Source organism: Canis aureus, chromosome 18 (assembly GCF_053574225.1).
Source record: "Canis aureus isolate CA01 chromosome 18, VMU_Caureus_v.1.0, whole genome shotgun sequence".
In the NCBI taxonomy this organism is placed as follows: domain Eukaryota; kingdom Metazoa; phylum Chordata; class Mammalia; order Carnivora; family Canidae; genus Canis; species Canis aureus.
In genome coordinates, this window is record NC_135628.1 from 55634730 (window position 1) to 55654050 (window position 19321).

Consider the following 19321-nt stretch of genomic DNA (forward strand, 5'->3'; position numbering starts at 1 on the left):
AGCTGGGGTAGCACTGGTGTCAGCTCATACCCATACTGCCAACAGATTTCGCTCCCTCTTGGTTTCTGTCACTGGGAAATCTCCCCTCCCCCCTTTTTTTATGAGTTCAGCTAAACCAAAAGTATTTTTCTGTTACATTTCCCCCAGAATTTCTAGGAATTTTTAGGTTATTTTGGTCCCCACCTTGCTGGAATCTGAATCTCCCTTCTTTCTGGTGGATAGGAATTATGCTTCTGCCTAAGTGAGAAGAGAAGAGAGGGCCAGAATTGGTAGGTTTGTAGATAGCCTCTTTGGAATAGGCAGATATCATCTACTTCAGCAATCTTTACCTCTTTTACTTATGATAATTTTTTTAAGGATTTTATTTATTATTTATTCATGAGAGACACAGAGAGAGAGGCAGAGACACAGGCAGAGGGAGAAGCAGGCTCCATGCAGGAAGCCTGACATGGGTCTTGATCCTGGGTCTCCAGGATCACGCCCTGGGCTGAAGGCGGCACTAAAACGCTGAGCCACCCGGGCTGCCCTACTTACAAGAATTTTGAAAAATGATGTGTTTCATAGCTCATTTTTAAGTTCACTTACAAACATTTTCAAAATATGTTGAAATAAATGCAAAGAATATAACTTCTGGCATATTTGAAATGTTTTCACTTAAAAATAAAGCTGTTACATTGCTTTTAAAAGTGCTAGTGATTTGATACCTACCATCATTCATTAAAACATACACATAAAACTTTTTTATTTTTATTTTTTTTTAATTTTTTATTTATTTATGATAGGCACACAGTGAGAGAGAGAGAGAGGCAGAGACACAGGCAGAGGGAGAAGCAGGCTCCATGCACCGGAAGCCCGACGTGGGACTCGATCCCGGGTCTCCAGGATCGCGCCCTGGGCCAAAGGCAGGCGCCAAACTGCTGCGCCACCCAGGGATCCCACATAAAACTTTTTTAAATGTTTGAAATTTTACATCAGTTTTCTCTTTGAACTAACTTTTCTGCACCATTTCCTCCTAAATAAATTTATCCTGATATGTTTTGCCTTTAAAAGTATTTTATTGATCATCCTCTTGTACTTCTCAGCAACACAGATATGTTTATGAAATTAAATTTTATTTCCTTTTTTTTTTAAATTTTTATTTATTTATGATAGTCACAGAGAGAGAGAGAGAGAGAGAGGCAGAGACACAGGCAGAGGGAGAAGCAGGCTCCATGCACTGGGAGCCCGACGTGGGATTCGATCCCGGGTCTCCAGGATCGCGCCCTGGGCCAAAGGCAGGCGCTAAACCGCTGCGCCACCCAGGGATCCCTTAAATTTTATTTCCTGTGATCTTAAGTCCCTAAGTGTTGAGCACATTTCTTCTGGGTTGAGTCATTTTTGCAATTATTATTAGTATGCCATTGGTCAAAATGACATGAGTATTCATGTATTTACAACATTTGATAAATAAATGCTTAAAAATGGAAATATTCCATGAATTGAAACTGACAGTTTCAATACATTAAGTCAGGTATCAAAGGGCAAATATCACTGTTTCTTAAATGAGACAGTGGATTCAGTATACATTTTGCTTTTATTTTTTACTTTAATTTTTTAAAAGATTTTATTCATTTATTCATGAGAGACACACAGAGAGAGGCAGAGACACAGTCAGAGGGAGAAGCAGGCTCCTTGCAGGGAGCCTGATGTGGGACTTGATCCTGGGACTCCAGGACCACACCCTGGGTGGAAGACAGGTGCTAAACTGCTGAGCCACCCAGGGATCTCATATTTTTAAATTTTTATAGATATAAATCCTAAGGAACTTTTGTCACATAAATAAGAGGATGAGAAAAGGAAGTTTTGTTCTACCCATTCATTATTCAATTCTTTAGTTTTCCTCTAATTTTTAAGCCAAAATCACATTATGATCTATCATCAAAAATTGTTTTTAGCAATTTATCAGTTAACTTGGTTAGGTTTTCCTCCAATATTGCAGACAGCAAAGAATTGAAAAAAAAAATCACACAACTTGCAAAACATAAATGGAATCATTAATTTTCTCACCATGTAAACCAGTGTTTCAAAATTGTTTTGTCAGGTGCCCCAGAGGTTTGCACATACGAGAGTAAGGCAGTGAGATTCTGGGTGGGTGAGAGGTGTATCTTGCTCTTATAAAGTGGTAGAAGGGAAATCATGTTGGAAAATCCTCTGCTGTAGATGTTTTCAGATAGATCAAAAGCAGGGAGAGGAGTACATTTGGAAATTGCTTCTCTGGAGTGGAAACGGATTCTCCTTGAGCCTGACAGTCCTGAGCACCCCCTGGAAAGTTTTCTGGACCCTCAGTCATTTAATTGAGGCAGGCTTTCTGGAGGAGGAAGGCTTTGTAGCTCTCACATTGTGTCCTTATCATGTTGGGGGCAGCACTCAGCAAATTTGAGGTTGGCAACCATCAGCCAATGTTTCCTGTGTGTTTGCCTTGTAGTGGCATTTCAGTGGTGTTGCATGAACCTTAGCTTAGTTGACCCACAAATAAATTCCATGAGGAATTTATTCAGTTTAACTCTGTCAGGTGAGATGCTATGAATTGAGGGGCTAAAGAATTTGCTTTAGATTGCATGAGTGGTTAAGTAGTAGAACTGGGGCTTGGGCCCCAAAGAGTCTAATATCAAAGCCCATGATTTTAACAATTGGCTAAAAGTAACATGCAGCAAAGAGGTCTCAGGATAGACTCATGAATCCACTTTCCTGCACTTCAGTCAGAGAGAGAGGAGAAAAGAGATTGCTTCTTGGATGATTAAAATAGTGGAGTGGTACTGGTTGGAAATGGCCTTTTAAAATGAGCAACATGCCATGGGGTGGGTTAGCTTTTCTAGGTGCTAGTAGCTTCATCTGTGAAATGGGAATGGAGAAGATGGTGATAATGGTGATGGTGATGGCAGAGACAATATCTACTGTATAAGGGAGCAATAATCTTATAGCCAGAACTTTCCAATCCTGGAAACTCCTACCTCTCTTTTATGTTAGGTAAAATTTGTCTTCTGTCTCCTCATCTACAAAACAGTTTCTTCATAACAAGCCTTTAGCTGGTTGATGTTTGAATACCTCTTCCCTTTTTCATCTGTTCTCCAGGATAAATCTCCTGAGCTCTTTGTTTAAATGGGGTTTATAATTTTAGGACTCTCTATCCTTCTGGTCACTCTCCAGATATATTCTTATTTGTCAAAATGACTTTTAAAATATGGTGCCCAGATTTTATCATCATATTCCAGATGTGGTTTGACCAGGGCAGAATGCTGTGAAATTGCTCGTTGCCTTGATCTGTAGATGTCATCTGAACACTTAATAGTTTTTCTTGAGCATCCTCACTGTTGACTCAGTAAACTTTAAGCCACCATCTACAGATTATGATGCAGCTCTGCTACAAACCCAAGCTCCTATCTCATCCTATAATTTTGCAATGAATAGTTTGTGAACTCGAATATGAGGCTTTACATTTATCTCTGCAAAACTTCATCTTGATGGGCACAGTCCATATTGTAGCTTATCAAAGGGATTTTGAATCCCAATCCTGTTCATTATGGAGGAGAACACAACATATGGTAGTGTATGGTGAATATGAAGGGTTAGGAGGAACAGCAGTGGATGAATGGTTTTGTGAATTTACTTAAGCCAATTAGGTTATCAGTATTTTGGATTCTCTTTGGTTGGTATCAGTCACTTCTATTATTTAGAGATTATAGATAAAAGATAGTGTTGTTTTCTTACTACTAAACCTTGTACTAGGTGGTATGACCAGTGAAAGTAAGTCTCAAACTGAATTCTGTTAAACACACAAATCTTTATTAGCCAACAGGCACAAAAAGGTCATAAAGCCCACTCTTGAAAGCTCCATGACATCCCAGCTCCCTGTCCCTTGGGCATTCTTCCAAGTACTTTTTTTTCCCCCCAAGTACTTCATATACTAGGGTAGATAAGGCAATGCTTGAGCAGAAGATTCAGTAAACTTGCTAGTTGAGATCAGGTGACAGTCCTCTATAAGCACCAGATGAGTCCTGAGATCCAGGGTGCTCTTCTGCAAGGCATGGGCTGCTGGGCTCAGTGGATTCATAGCCCCCATTCACACATAGCTGAAAATGCCTGTGAGCTGTGTTAGCCCGTCTGTGCATCTTTTTTTTTTTTTTAAAGATTTTATTTATTTATTCATAGAAATGCAGAGCGAGAGAGAGAGGCAGAGACACAGGCAGAGGGAGAAGCAGGCTCCATGCAGAGAGCCTGACATGGGACTTGATCCAGGGTCTCCAGGATCACGCCCTGGGCTGCGGGCGGCGCTAAACTGCTGCGCCACCGGGGCTGCCCCAAGTCTGTGCATCTTGAACAGCATTTACTTCAGTGATGAAAATATTTTCTAACATCCATGAAACTGATTTACAAAAGTGGTAATGTTGATCAGAAATTAAGTTGGTCGGAATGCTTATAAGAAACTACCTTTCGAATGTGAGGTTTTCATGAGACTATCCCAAATGCTGTTTGCCCCTGGAGTGTGTATTCCCCATTAAAGAACTTCAAGTGTTGGGATGCCTGGGTGGCTCAGCGGTTGAGCGTCTGCCTTCAGCCCAGGGCGTGATCCTGGAGTCCTGGGATCGAGTCCCACATCGGGCTCCCTGCATGGAGCCTGCTTCTCCCTCTGCCTGTGTCTCTGCCTCTCTCTCTTTCTCTGTGTCTCTCATGAATAAATAAATTAAAAAAAAAAAAAAAAGAACTTCAAGTGTTAAATAACCTCTAGGCCTTCTATGGATAACTGTGACATATGTTATTGTGATTAATTTTATGTGTCAACTTGACTGGGCCATCAGGTGGCCAGGTATTGGGTTAAACATTTTTTTCTGGATGTGTCTGTGAGAGTGTTTCTGGATAAGATGAACATTTATGTATGTATATATTTATTTATTTATTTATGATTTAAATTTTAGTGAACATATATTGCAATATTGGTTTCTGGAAGATTAACATTAAAAAATATACTTTTTAAAATTAAGTAGGCTCTACACCTAACATGGGGCTTGAACTTAAAACTTTGAGATCAAGAGTTGCATCCTCTGCCAACTGAGCCAGCCAGGCACCCCAAGAATAACATTTGAATTGGTAGAGTGAGTAAAGCAGATTTCCCTCCCTCAGGTGGGTGGACCTCATCTTCTGTTAAAGATCTGAATAGAACAAAAAAGGCCAAGTAAGAGGGAACTTCTGCCTGCCTGGCTACTGAGCTGGGTCACTGGTCCTTTCCTGCCTTAGAATGGAACTGGAAAATTGGCACCCTTGGGTCTTGAGCCTTTTGGATTGGAGATTGCACCATTGAGTCTCTTGAGTCTCCAGTTTTCCAATTGTGGATCATGGGGCTTGTCATACTCCATGATCATGTGGGCCAATTCCTTGCAAAAAAATTTGATCTACACTTGTATCTATGTCTTTGTGTATATTATTTCCTATTGGTTCTGTTTCTCTGGAGAACTCTTGACTGATACAGTTATATATGTATTACCATCTATACAGAAGTACTGTGAAGTAAAGTTATAATAATGTGACACGTTAAAAGGTGGGTACCTTGGTTTTCTTCCCAACTCTTTCTGTCAGCTGGCTCTGCATGGCACAAAGTGGCCCTATGAGGGTCACTAGAGTGACACAGAGTTTCCATCTGGGTGATCACCTGTTATACAGCAGGACTCAGAACCCATTCCACATGTCACATTGTATAAGTTAAGAATTAGACTTCTCTTGGTGAGTAGGGGTGGATAAAAAGAACGTGTAAGGCAGAGTCAGTAGAGGGAAAAGGTACAGACCTCCTGCCTCCCCTTGCCTCTCCAAAGAGGCATACCAGGATCAGGTGCTATATTGGGTGCGCAGTGTGGCTTTGCATTCCGATGGAAAGACTTTACTACTTGGGGTCTGCCTCTTTGTGGGGGCAGGTTTGAGAGCCGCCTGATAGTAGACAAGGGAAACTTCACTGCCTGGCACAGGGCAGTCTGGGTTTTAGTATCAGCTGTTACTGAGAGTTTTTGGAAACACCACCTGTTCGGTACCTGCAGACCTGGGGCCCATTGGAAGTCGCAGCTCCTCTGTAGAGGTGTAGGTGTGAGGAGTGTAGGAAAGCCAGTTGGTCCTGTGAGATGCTGGGCTTGGGTGCTGTGCTTTGCACTGGGAGAATTGGGGACCTCTTCTCAGCTCAGTCAGTGCCCAGGAAACCTAAAGTGTGGTCTTGAGGTCACTTTTAGACAGTCCTGGCCCTTGCATCACATTTTGTGACTGTGAAGGCTGTGCCCTTTCCTGGGTCTCCTTCTTCTCATTTCTTAGAGTGAAGAAATTGGTTTTTGGTATCTCTCAGGCTCTGCATTCTAAATAGGGATAGAAGCCTTTTTTCTCTGCATTAAACAAAAACAGCTACATAGACACTTGATGCAGAAATGGAACGTGTCAGATATATAAAACTCGAAGATTCAAAATATTGAGAAATTTTCCTTCAAGTTTTCTTGCACAAATGAGTAAAATCATGTACATTTCAATATTTTGCTAATAATGATGCTCAGTGACTTGAATGTGTAAAGAGATTTTTAAGCAATGCTCAGAAACAACTGATAAAGGCTTTGCATCTCTGAGTGACTCAGTGAATATTTGTAGGACAGTAACGTTTCTATTGTTTTCCTGAACTCATTAGCAAAGGCACACAGAAATTTTGTGTTCATAGAGTTCTGTCTTTTTTCTCCCTGAAACTATTGCATTTGTTTTAACTCTGACTGATTTTGGAGATACAGAGCCCTTTTCAAAAGTGCAGATCTTCTTCAAAACATTTCGATCCAGTCTTCACATTTTGTGACTGAGTAGAGGGCAGGACTGTAGAAACATTTTGCCCACTGGTATTGGCAGTGCTGGGCGGGGGAGAATCAGGAGACAGGGATGTCTCAGGACATCAGGAGACAAGAAGGATGTTGATGTACAGTGCTGAAGGTTTGACCTTCCACATCCACTTGGTCACCATGTGGTTGAATAATTATGATGGCATCATTTTCTTACATTCGGCAGAAATTGCACACAGAGCAATCTGACAATGCACATTGGTCTAGACCATTTTTCTTTATAAAAGCTATTGCGTTTGTCTCCTTTTACAAATGACTCTGTGACTCATTTCAGAGACAGATAACTTACTTCTAAGGGACACATGTTCCCTTTTTCAAAGTCCTTGGGAAATTTCTCTTGAAGTTTTCTTTTCCCGCACCTAGCAAAGTGTCTTGCATATAACAGACAGTCAATAAATATCTGTTGTGGTTGATGATGATGGGGAGTGAAATCGAGGAAGCCTTTCATGTGTTTATAACGGTGATGCTGTGCAGTAGATTGGTGTGAGGGGTTGCAGAAGCATCCGGTGATTACTGCTACAGCCCCATCTCCCTGCACCGACTTGGTGAGCCTTTGATTGAATGGTGATAAAGGTATCATTTTGCTGCATTAGGAGGGAAAAGTATATGGAGATTTGACATGCATGGTGTGTCATAACTTTCGATAAAATAGTGATATTTGTCTTCTTTCATCTAAGGCTGAATCATTTCTGAAATGGAGACCTAAATTTTAAGGTATGGAACATTTCAAGTTAAACATCCTTGAGAAAGCTTGCTTCAAGTTTTTCTGCCCAAATGGAGAGTAAGACTAGAAACCTGTTACCTTTTGATAATGGCAGTTCTGAGTCAGAACATGGTGAGTGCAGCTGTAGGTGGCTGCCTGGCATTGCTGGCTTATTTTGCTTCTGTTTCATATAAGTGCTGTATGTAACTCAGTTGGTGGAACCTGCTGAGGGCGAATGGTAAATGGGGAGCCAGAGGGTGATTTTGAGGAGTGAGGTTAAAGGAAAATCCCACACAATGACATCTTGTGGATGCCCATCAAGTACCAGGCTCTATACTGGGCAGTGAGGATCCAGAGGTGAATATGGTCTCTGTCCCCAAGGAGCTCCTGATTAAGTGAGAGAAATGACTAGAAAGCAAAGCTTATAGAACAGTAATGTCCATGCTGAGATAGAGGCAGCGCAGTACAGGGGACATAGGAAAGTACAGGCGATGGGACTTTATCTGGGGAATCAGGGCAGTTTCCCAGGGGGAGGTGCTGTTTGCATCAGGTCCATAAAAGATGCTCTGTGTCAGCCAGGCAAAGGTGGCATGCTGCAAGTGGAGAAGTATGTGTGAAGAATAGAGACAGGAGAGGTCTTGGGAAAGCAATTTGGCATCTGAGAAAGGAGGGGTCCTGAAGAGAAGATGGATGAGGAGGGAGTAAGATATAGGAGTGAAATAATAAAGAGAAAGGACACCATGTTTCGAATACCTCCATTCTGCTGTCAACTTAATGCCATGCTGGGCCTCTGTCCTCGTGCCCCACATTCAGTCAGATACCGAGTCCTGTTGGTGTTTCCTCCACAGTCTCTGGAACCTACTCTCATCCTGTTCTTCTTCCTCCTTGCCATGGCGGAGGCCCTTCCAACAGAGAGATCACAATAACAACAGCTTAAATGTGAGAGTTTATTTCTCTTTCACAAATAACAGTCAGACCATAAGCAGTCCTGGGACAGCATGGCAGCTCTGTGGTGTCTGGGATGCAGGTGTCTTCCATGTTGCTGCTCTGTTATTCCTGTGTTTGTGTGATCCCATATATCTTACCAGCTCATCTGCAGTCCAGCCAGTGGGAAGAGGCAAAAGAGGAAGGGAAGGCATGCTCCTTTCTTTAAGAGAATCCCCTAGAAGTTGTTTACATAGGCTCTGCTCACATTCCCCTAGCCATAGGTCACATCAGCAAGGAAGGCTGGGAAATGTTTTCATTTAGAGCAACCAAGAACGAAGACAAAAACTATGAGTTCTATTACCATAGAAGGAGAGAAGGGTTATTGAGGAGCATCTAGTCAACCACTCCTAGTCTTAGCCTCTTCATCTGCCATCTGAAAATCTCTGAAAGTTTAAGTCATACCACCTCCCCCTACTATAAAATCATGTTCACAAAGCTTTGTCTCAACCTATCTGGAAACATTCTCCATTCCTGAGTGTGCCAACACTTCCATGCCCTTACGTGTTTGCTCATGTTCTGCCTTCTGCTAGAAAAGCAACAGAATATGGTGCAAGGAACATGAGACCAGGCTGGGGCAAACTACTCTAATGCTCTGAGGCTCTGTAATAGATAGTAATAGATAGTTATTTAACTTCAGGGCTAGGACCAGGGTAGAAGATAATGTAGGTAAGACAATGCTCAATAGGTGGCAGCCATTGCAGCCAACCTCCTCACACTGTTTCCCTTGGGTGAAACTGCTTATGCATCACTTTATATTGATCACTTTACCCACAAATCCTCCCTGTAGGGGATTCCAGGTTGCTGTCCCCGTAAGGTCTTGGTTCATTCTACTCATGTCCACTTTCCCTGGTAGACTGATCTCTGGTTCCCGCTGCTCCTAGCACAATGCCTGCTAAGGCTGAAGTCAGTGTTGATTACAAAGTGAGTTGAACTGGGGCCAAGCAGCAAGTCAAGTCAACCTAGAGGAGCAGAGGCTCAGAGACTGGCATCCCAGGGCCTTGAAGCTGGTGGCGGCCATCTGGGGCCAGGTCATCCCTTACTGAAGGTCTGAGCCTTCTGTGGGTGAGGAGACCAGCCTGACAGGCAGATGGCAGGGATGAAATGTGGGCAAGGAGATCTGGGGGGAAGGGGTCACAGTGCAGGGGAGCCCCAGTAGCACCAGGGGCAGGATACCAACCATGTTGGAGGACCTGGACACTAAGCCAGGCAGTGTCCAGATAGAAAGGAACTTGTTCTCATCTGTAGGGGGAAGTAAGGGGAGTGGGAGTTGGGAGCAGAGAGCAAGGTAACTGACTCTCATCCAAACGTAGCAACCCATCCAGACACAGCATCCTGTGGCAAAGAGCAAAGGTCAGAGAGGCCGTGGGAAGAAAGGTGATTTGTACACTTGGGTTGTGCAGGGATGTGGTTGCACTGCTGTGGTGTGTCCACCAGAGGGAAGGAGAGACCCACACATGAGGCTCAAATGGCCGTGGCTGCAGGGCTTCTGGGAAGGTCGCTGGCCTTGGCTGGGGGCTGGGTGGTCAGGAAGATGCAGAGAGGATCAGGGAGGAAAATCTAGGCTCAAGTCTTCTTATTCTCCCTGAGACAGATTCTCTGGCTGGACATTTACCAGCCCCTGGGCTATATAGAGTGATGCTGAAGTTGTGGTATGGGTGACTTTGAAAAGGTGACCCCAGGCAGCACCAGTGAGGACCTGGTTCAGACAGCCTTACCTGTCCAGTCTGCTTCTAGCCCGTTGCTCAGAAACAGGCATTATCTGGGATGTTCTTTGGAGAGGACACCTGGTTTGGGAGAGGTACTCATAGGGTTAGAGTCCCCTACACACCATACAGCTGCATACCTTCCGATCTGAGGACCCCAATCTGTGATCCTGTCCCTGTCTCGGGGCTCGTCAAACCCTCTCCATTTCTGGAATCAGTGGAAAGACCTTGCCTTGCCATCCAGCTGTGGGTGGTAGAGTCCAAGAACTTTGAGCAGAAGTCTGAGGGTCAGGTTCTGTGAGACTCTTTCTTTCCTCTTCTGTGAGGCAAAGATTTGAAAACTAGCTTTTACCCAGTGCCATTAGGTATCTAAAATGAGATAATGGGCATAAACACTCTCCTGAGCAGTTACATGAGACAGAGATGTGACATTTTGTCATTGGTCATCCCTTGGGGTCTTACTCATCTCTCTAACCCCATGGGGCTGAGCACTGTTTTGGCACATGGAGGCTGGTCTCTGAGAGCAGATGAGTGTCAGCACCATTGGGTCAGCACTGGCTCCTGCAGGGCAGGACAAGGAGAGGTCACAAGGGACAGAGCTGCCCAGGTCTGACCTGCCATGAGACTGTGTATACTCCTAGGGGTGGGTGGCAATGATCCCAGAGTCCTCTTGCAGATAGTCCCCCTTAGGAAGCTTTTTTGAGGCAGGTCTGGCCCATCTGCAAGCTGCCATAGCCCCGCTTAGTCCAGAGTGGCAGAGAGGGTCAGGGATGGTGGGACTTAGCCAAATAGGCAAAGACTAGGGCTGGAAATGAGCCCCAGGGCACCCAGGACTGAGAGCAGTAGGGGGCGGAGGGCGCTGGGCTTCATTTTCCTCTCTGCTAGCTCCCCTTTCTCACTGGTGAAAACGTCTGATTGGAGCCCCTGCTTGGGTGCACATTTTATTTCCAGAGAGATTGCTCCATAGCTCACCAGGGGTCTTAGATTTCTTAACTTGTCTTTCTTCTTCCTTGAGAGCAGACATGTGTGGGGGCGTTCATAGGCTCCGACAAGTCCCATTTCCTTACTAATAAATATTCCTCCTCTCTTCTCTAAGCATTAGAAAAAAATCCAGAGGAAGAACAAGTTGCCCATTTGTCACCTGCTCCTCGGTCCAGAGCAGGGGATGCATTTTACTATTGCTTGTGGCTGACTCAGAGAAGCAAGGATGAGGGATGTGCTTGCTTCTTTCCAATCAGTTTCATCCTGCTTGGGAGGGCCAGCCCTGCCCTTGACCCTGGGCGAAGGGCAGGAGGGAAGGAGGAAGGCAGTGGCTATGGCAGGAGCTGTGGGAGACCAACCAGAAACAGAGAGGATAGGAGAGAAGGTAGATAGATTGGGGACACTGATCAGGGCATAATCTGTCTCCAGGGGAGAAGAGGAAAAAGACCCCCAAACCAGAGAGGATATGGGGATGTGTTGAGCCCAGAGCCCCTGGCTACCTTTATTTGAGGCCTAGGCTTCTCTTCAGTGATGGCCACACTAGTCACTTATTGGAAGCCACAGGAGTGTGGTGTTAAGCAAGCAGATCATCTGAGCTGCAGCCTTGTAGGGGTTAGCCCAGCATGTAAGCATCCTAGGGACTGTCTACCTGTTACATAGGTGGGGGTGGGGGGCTCTAAGGTGTTCTGTTTTCTCAGAACTTTGCTCATCTCTGTTTATGTGCTTTTCAGCCTGTTACAGAGAACACAGATGGTAACCAGACCCAGCCTATCTCAGACCACGCCTGGCAGTGGCCAGATGACCAGTCAGGTCAATCACATCTAGTGGTGGGGAGGCACGTGCTTTTTTTCAGTACAAGATCTCGTGATTGCAGACGTTCTGAGATGTGTAACAGAGGACCAGAAACACTTGTTTAATATTATCTGTCAGAGCCCTGGACAAGGAAGGCAGACCCTGTGCTGTGGGTCACATTCCACACTTGGCTGTGTGACTGTAGGTGAGGGACATCAACTCTCTGGGCCTATACCTTTCTCATCTGCAAAATGGAGGTAACCCATACCTGCGCTGCTATGCCATTTGGAGTTGTCCAGTGTGCTTCAGTGCTCTATCCTGTGAAGGACGGTGTAAATGGAGGGGGCTGTTACTCGAGAGGTTGGTGAGCTTCCTTCTTTCTGCTTTTGTCTTCCTCGTTCCTCTTCTGTGCTTTCTGTTCTGTCTCTGGCTGGCTAGAGCTGGCTAGCTCTCCTTGGTGCGGCCATTTCCTTGGCCCCAGGGGGAGCTGGCAGTCCTGTGTATCCTCCAGTGTAAGGATGAGTGGAAGGAGAGAGGATGCCTGCCCTTTTTGCCTGTTGGGCCTTTTCCTTGGCACCAGTGTGGAATATCTGGAAGCTGCCAGCAGAGGGCAGTAGCACCTCACGCCTCAACTCCTCCCTTGGCGCTTCCTGGCCTCTGCCAGAAGGCCACCAGGGTGAGCTGGTGTGGGTGCGGCAGGCAGGTGGATGTCTTAATGACCTGTCCTGTGTGCAATGGGTTAACTGTGGCAGGGCCACCTTGACGACCAGGCCTGGAAACAAGTGCTGATTTCCTTCGGGGAGCCCAGGTGGAGGGAGCCCAGGTGGAGGGAGTGATGTCCTGATGATGCTGACTAATGCCGAGGCCCTGCTCAGCATCCACAGAGCTTCCTGCCCAGAGGGAAGGTTCCTCTGATGAACACTGAGGGTGGGGATGGAGCAGGCAGGTAGATCTCACCTGGCCAGGGTCTCTGGGGCACCCTGCTGAGCCCAGTGGTGCAAGTAGCAAGGGGCACCCACCCTAGCAGGCCTGAAACAGGTCTTTTATCCTGGACTCCTGGCCCTTGCACAGACTCTTCCCCTCAGCCTCCATTCCTGGTATGAATCCTGGCCCCGTTCTGATCCACTTCCTGGAAGCCCCAGCTACTGCCTGCTGAACTCAGCCATCCCCTACTTCTCTGGGTTCCTGGGTGTCACCAAATTGAGACTGAAGGCAGGTGCCAGATTCTGTTCACAGTGGTTATTCCCCCCCTTGCCCAGCATCTGGGCACATTGCAGGATGATGTTGTAGGATGAGCTTACCTATCAAAAGGGACTTTGACCAGGGATTCTAGGGACTTAGAGCCCCCTGAGGAAAGAGAGAATACCATGAATCTTGTGCTTCTGTTGTGTTTTGCCCAGAGGGAGTTTTGAGGGCACAGGGGACTTTAAGTAGCAGATGGAGTGTCATTGTTCCCTCAGGGTTGTTCTGTCCCTCATCTGAAACAACAGCCAGCCAAGTCCTGAGCCTTGGAAGTCATTCTGGCTTCCCCTGGGCGATGGCATGATCTCTGTTGCAGGATCCCTCTCCCCAGAAAGCAGGAATTGCCCACAGTGTTGCTCACCCCTGAGAAATAATCTGTGCTGCAGAATATTCTGGGATGAGGATGTCAGGTATCCTCTCCACTCTTGTGCTTTCCAGTGTCATTCAGTTAGTATTCATCTATTCACTCATTGTTTTATTGGTATGTATGTATGTATGTATGTATGTATGTATGTATTTGGCTGGGTATGGTATACTTTATTGATGGTACATGACAAGGTAGGGCTCCCCAAGCCCCTCCCCTTTCTCGGGGTCTGGGATGTAAATTGGAGGTCAGGAGATTCTCAGTGTGTTGGGGGATTAAGTTGGGGCAGGGACTTCCCAGCAGCTGAGGGCCTCTCTCTTCCTCTTGTTCTTGCTGGGGCTGGTGGTCCAGGAGGCTCTTACTCCTTGGAGGCCATGTGGACTATGAGGTCCACAGACCAGGAAATGAGCTTGACGAAGTGGTCATTGAAAGCAATGCCAACCCCGGGGTTGAAGGTGGAAGAGTGGGTGTCACTGTTGAAGTCACAGGAGACAACTTGGTTCTCAGTGTAGCCCAGGATGCCCTTGAGGGAGCCCTCCAATGCTTGCTTCACCACCTTCTTGATGTTGTCATATTTGGCAGCTTTCTCCAGGCGGCAGGTCAGATCCACAACTGACACATTGGGGGTGGGGACATGGAAGGCCATGCCAGTGAGCTTCCCATTCAGCTCAGGGATGACCTTGCCCCCACAACCTTGGTGGTGTCAGTGGAAGCAGGGATGATGTTCTGGGCAGCCCCTCGGCCGTCACGCCACAGCTTCCCAGAGGGCCCGTCCATGGTCTTCTGGGTGGCAGTGATGGCACGGATGGTGGTAATGAGGCCCTCCACAATGCTGAAGTGGTCATGGATGACTTTGGCCAGAGGAGCCAAGCAGTTGGTGGTACAGGAGGCATTGCTGACAATCTTTTTTTTTTTTTTTTTAAAGATTTTATTTATTTATTCATGACAGAGAGAGAGAGAGAGAGAGAGAGAGAGAGATTGAGGCAGAGACCCAGGCAGAGGGAGAAGCAGGCTCCATGCAGGGAGCCCGACGTGGGACTCGATCCCGGGTCTCCAGGTTCACACCCCAGGCTGAAGGTGGTGCTAAACTGCTGAGCCACCCAGGCTGCCCAATTGCTGACAATCTTGAGGGAGTTGTCATACTTCTCGTGGTTCACGCCCATCACAAACATGGGGGCATCAGCAGAAGGAACAGAGATGATGACTCTCTTGGCCCCACGCTTCAAGTGAGCCCCAGCCTTCTCCATGGTGGTGAAGACCCCAGTGGACTCCACAACATACTTAGCATCAGCATCACCTCATTTGATGTTGGTGGGACCTTGCTCCTGGAAGATGGAGATGGACTTCCTATTGATGACAAGTTTCCCGTTCTCAGCCATGATGGTGCCGTGGAATTTGCCGTGGGTAGAATCATACTGGAACATGTACACCATGTAGTTGAGGTCAATGAAGGGGTCATTGATGGCGACAATATCCACTTTGCCAGAGTTAAAAGCAGCCCTGGTGACCAGGCACCCAATACGGCCAAATCCGTTCACTCCAGCCTTCACCATCATGTCTCGGGGACGTGGCTGGCGCTGCACCAGAAGATGTGGCTGTCTGTCGAATGGGGAGGAGCGGAGAGTCGGTTTTTTGGTATTTATTGAACACCTATGATGTACCAGGTACTTTTTTTTATTTTTATTTTTATTTATTTTTTTATTTTTTTATTTTTTTATTTTTTGGTACTTTTTTTTTATATTAGGGAGGGGGATTGACATCCCACTTCAGGCCCCATGAATAGTCTTGCCCCTCTCTCTCCATTGAGAACCTTGTGTGGCTCCAGATGTGGGATAGAGGGGTCAGGAGGATGGAGCCAGAAGACAGAGTAACAGCCCAGGGACAGAGTCAGGGTACATAGCAAGGCAGAACTGGGTGGGAGAAGAGTTGTGGTGGATAAGAGGGGACAAGACAGATCAGGGTACGAGGGGGGACAGCCTGGGGAAGGAGATGAGATAGATGGGCAGGTCAGACCTGTGGGAGAGGGATGGGGAGACCTGAGAGGGGGAGAGACAGAAACAGGGAGCAGGGCAGCAGGGGCCTCCATGGGGAAGAGGCAGGGAGAGATGCTGGACCAATGTGGGCTGGGGGGGCAGGGGATGCCGAGAGGACCCAGTGGTCTCAGAGAATGTCTGTAGCCCAGATTTAGAACTGGAAGCCTTAAGAGCAGGAAGTGATGAAGCACGATCTAGACAGAGGCCCCAGCTGCAGCTGCGGAGATGGCCGTGAGTGGTCAGCTGCATGTGTGCAAGTGTGCCCATGTGAGGGTGGGTGCGAGCTCTTTTAGACCCAGGAATAAAGTCATCGAGACCAAGGTCCTGCCTTCCCAGAGCTCCCCTGACTGGGCAGAGCCTCTGGAAGTAGCGTGAGTGGAGGGTTTGTGAGGAGATGAGGTGTCCCCCCACCCCGCTCCTTCCAGTGCTGCCAGGCCCCTCCCCTGGTGGTCCCCAGCCTTTCTCTCCTTGAAATCTCACAACATACTTGTTCTGCGTCCCTTTCCAGGGTGTTCTAGTGGTTGACAGGAGCTTGTTTAATGAGTTCTAGTGTTAAAGACTTAATGATTCTGGGGTGCCTGGGTGGCTCGGTTGAGCATCTGCCTTCAGCTCAGGTCATGATCCTGGGGTCCTGGGATCGAGCCCCATATTAGGCTCCCTGCTCATCAGAGAGTCTACTTGTCCCTCTGCTGTTCATGCTCTCTCTCTCTCAAATAAATAAATGAAATCTTAAAAAAAAAAAAAGACTTGGTGACTCAACAGATAAGATAATACCTTGGGGGTTGCATTTATCCTCTGGAGCCATAAATGACTTAACATAGTAAGTAAAACAGGACCGTGGGGCAGCCAGGCAGGACCAGCAAAGAAGATAATGGGGAAATATGGACTCATGGTGCATCAGATTTTACCATACTGATGGCCAAACTTTCTGCTTCAAGATCAGCTCCTCCTCATCTATGTGCCAGTGTCCTGTACTATAGGATCTCCAGGGAAATCTCCAGGAGAATGGGCTCCATTCCTCTCAGATTCCTGATAGCCACACAGATGCCCCCGATGCCTGGTCAGCCCTCCCTTTCTCACCCCAACTGGGGTCAGAGTGGCACCCCTTGCAGCCCTGGCAACGGTGGACCAGAGCCAGTCTTCTCTTTACTTCATGAAGGTTCCAAGTCTCTCAGCTCTTTCCTCCTCAAGTTCAAAGAAAATCAGTTCCTTTAACCTTTCTGAAACATCTTGCCTTTTTACCCCTAATCATGTTTGCAATTTGTAGTCTCTAAATCTTTTCCTGTTCTTGCTTCTCAAGTGAAACCTTACATCGGACATGTTAGGAGTTTGGGGACTTTTAATGGGATGATTGCTTCTTGCTTTCCATATGTGTTTTTTAAAAAATATTACAACATAATAATGATAAATAAATGTGTTCATTCTTTTTTCCTTTGCCAGGGTCTGTTTTTAGGGTTTCTATTATGTATCTTTTTTAAAAAAAGATTTTATTTATTTGAAAGAGTGTGTGCACATGAGCAAGGGGGAGGAGCAGAGGGAGAGGAAGGAGGAGACTCCCTGCTGAGGGAGCTGGACACAGGACTCTATCCAAGACCCTGGGATCATGACTTGAGCTGAAGGCAGACACTTAACTTATTGAGCCACCTAGCCGCCCTTCTCTTACGTATCTTAATTTAATGTTCTTAACAAGTCTATGAGGAAGGCATTATTATTTCAATACACATCCCCAAATTAGACTTAGAGAAAGTAAGTAACTTCTCTAAAATCACACAGCTGGTTAATGTAAGACTGAGGCAGGGGTTGGGAGGGTGCTACAGGGCTTTAAGCTGACTTCTATAAATATGGAAATTTTGTTAAGTCTAATTTTTTTTTTTTAAAGTATGTCGAGTTCTCCAGGATCACGCCCTGGGGCTGAAGGCGGTGCTAAACCACTGAGCCACCAGGCTGCCCCATTTGTTTTAATATAAGAGTAATACCTTTTATTTCTTTGAACCCCAGGACAGAAGTGCCATGTCATATCTGTGCTGTGACTTTGGGTCCCCCAGGCACACCCCACACACCCCTGGGCTTCAGACACCCCAGTGGGAAAATTTCTGTGCTCAGTCATGAGATCTGTCTTCTAGCATCCCCACATAGCTGTATGGCTTTGGAGGCATCTTTTCATTTCCTGGAACACCAGTTCCTCACTTTCTAGGATGGGGATGACTTCTTTCTTAGAGTTGTTATGAAGATAATGTGAAATTATAGACAAAAAAAGAGTCTGTGAGGTGCAAAAGCATCTTTGGTTAACATTTACATTTTGACATCCAGAGGCCATTTGAACCACATTGAGTTTCTGATTTACTCTAGTCCCAGATTTATTTCACTACATTTTGACACATTCATTTTACTTGGAGTATCTATCTAGCTCAATCTCAGTTTCCCAGGGTTTTTTTGTTTTTGTTTTTGTTTTTGTTTTTAGATTTTGTTTATTCATAGAGACAGAGAGAGGCAGAGACACAGGCAGAGGGAGAAGCAGGCTCCACACAGGAAGCCCAACATGGGACTCGATCCCTGGTCTCCAGGATCACACCCCAGGCCGCAGGCGACGCTAAACCGCTGTGCCACCGGGGCTGCCCAATTTCCCAGGGTTTAATTGAAGTCTGTTTCTCCCTGACTTGGTTTCTCTGCATGATTAATAGAATTTCTCTTCAAGTGAGGGGAGAAATATGGTGGCAGCAGGGCAAGGGAGTGTCCCTGCCTATGAGAGCAGACATACCTGTAGCAGCCTCTGAAGTTGGAGCTTTCATGGAACATTCACCCTACCTAAGCATCAGCATCTTTCAAGTACCAAAATGAAGGTATGATGCAGGGATGCTGCTCATAGAAATGAGGGCTATTTCCAAATTGAGCAACAGTCAGTGCATATTTATTTCAGTGCTTGCCCTGAGCCAGGCACTGTTCTAGGGCTTTGGAGATATCAGTGAGCCCAGCAGGCAAAGATTCCTGCTCCTGGTGCCTTAGATTCTAGTGTGTGTGTGTGTGTGTGTGTGTGTGTGTGTGTATATTTATATATTAGATATAAATATAAGTAAAGGCAAGAATAAGCAAATTATAGAGTCTATTAGAAAGAGAGAAGTGATCTCGTAAAAGGAGAGAATGAGGGGCATCAGGAATGTTGGGATTGTGGTGTGTGCCAGCAGTAAAGGGGGGCTCAGGATAATAAGCCTTGCTGAGAAGTGATTTGCACAGACTCCTTTAGGTCTCCATTTGGAGTCGGTCAGATGGACGTCTGAGGGAGGGTTGGCCTGGCAGAAGGACCAGATAGAGTAAAGGCATTATTATTATTTTTAAAGATTTTATTTATTTATTCATGAGAGATAGAGAGGGAGAGGGAAAGAAAGAGGGAGAGGGAGAGGGAAAGAGAGAGAGACACACAGAGAGGCAGAGAGGCAGAGACACAGGCAGAGGGAGAAGCAGGCTCCATGCAAGTAGCCCAATGTGGAACTTGATCCCGAATCCCGGGATCACGCCCTGAGCCAAAGGCAGGCACTCAACCGCTGAGCCACCCAGGCATCCTGAGTAAAGGCATTAAAATGAGATTATGCCTGGCATGTCTGAGGAATCAAAGCAGCCGGTGTGGCTGAAGT

General features: G+C 46.2%; 1 long non-coding RNA gene and 1 pseudogene across 1 annotated transcript in view; one reads left to right on the forward strand and one right to left on the reverse strand.

Annotated features, from left to right (window-relative positions):
- The window catches only part of LOC144289121 (uncharacterized), a 101277-nt gene that overhangs the window by 55201 nt on the left and 26755 nt on the right, over positions 1-19321 (forward strand). The window lies entirely within an intron of this gene.
- Positions 14778-15255, reverse strand: LOC144289118 (glyceraldehyde-3-phosphate dehydrogenase pseudogene; annotated as a pseudogene).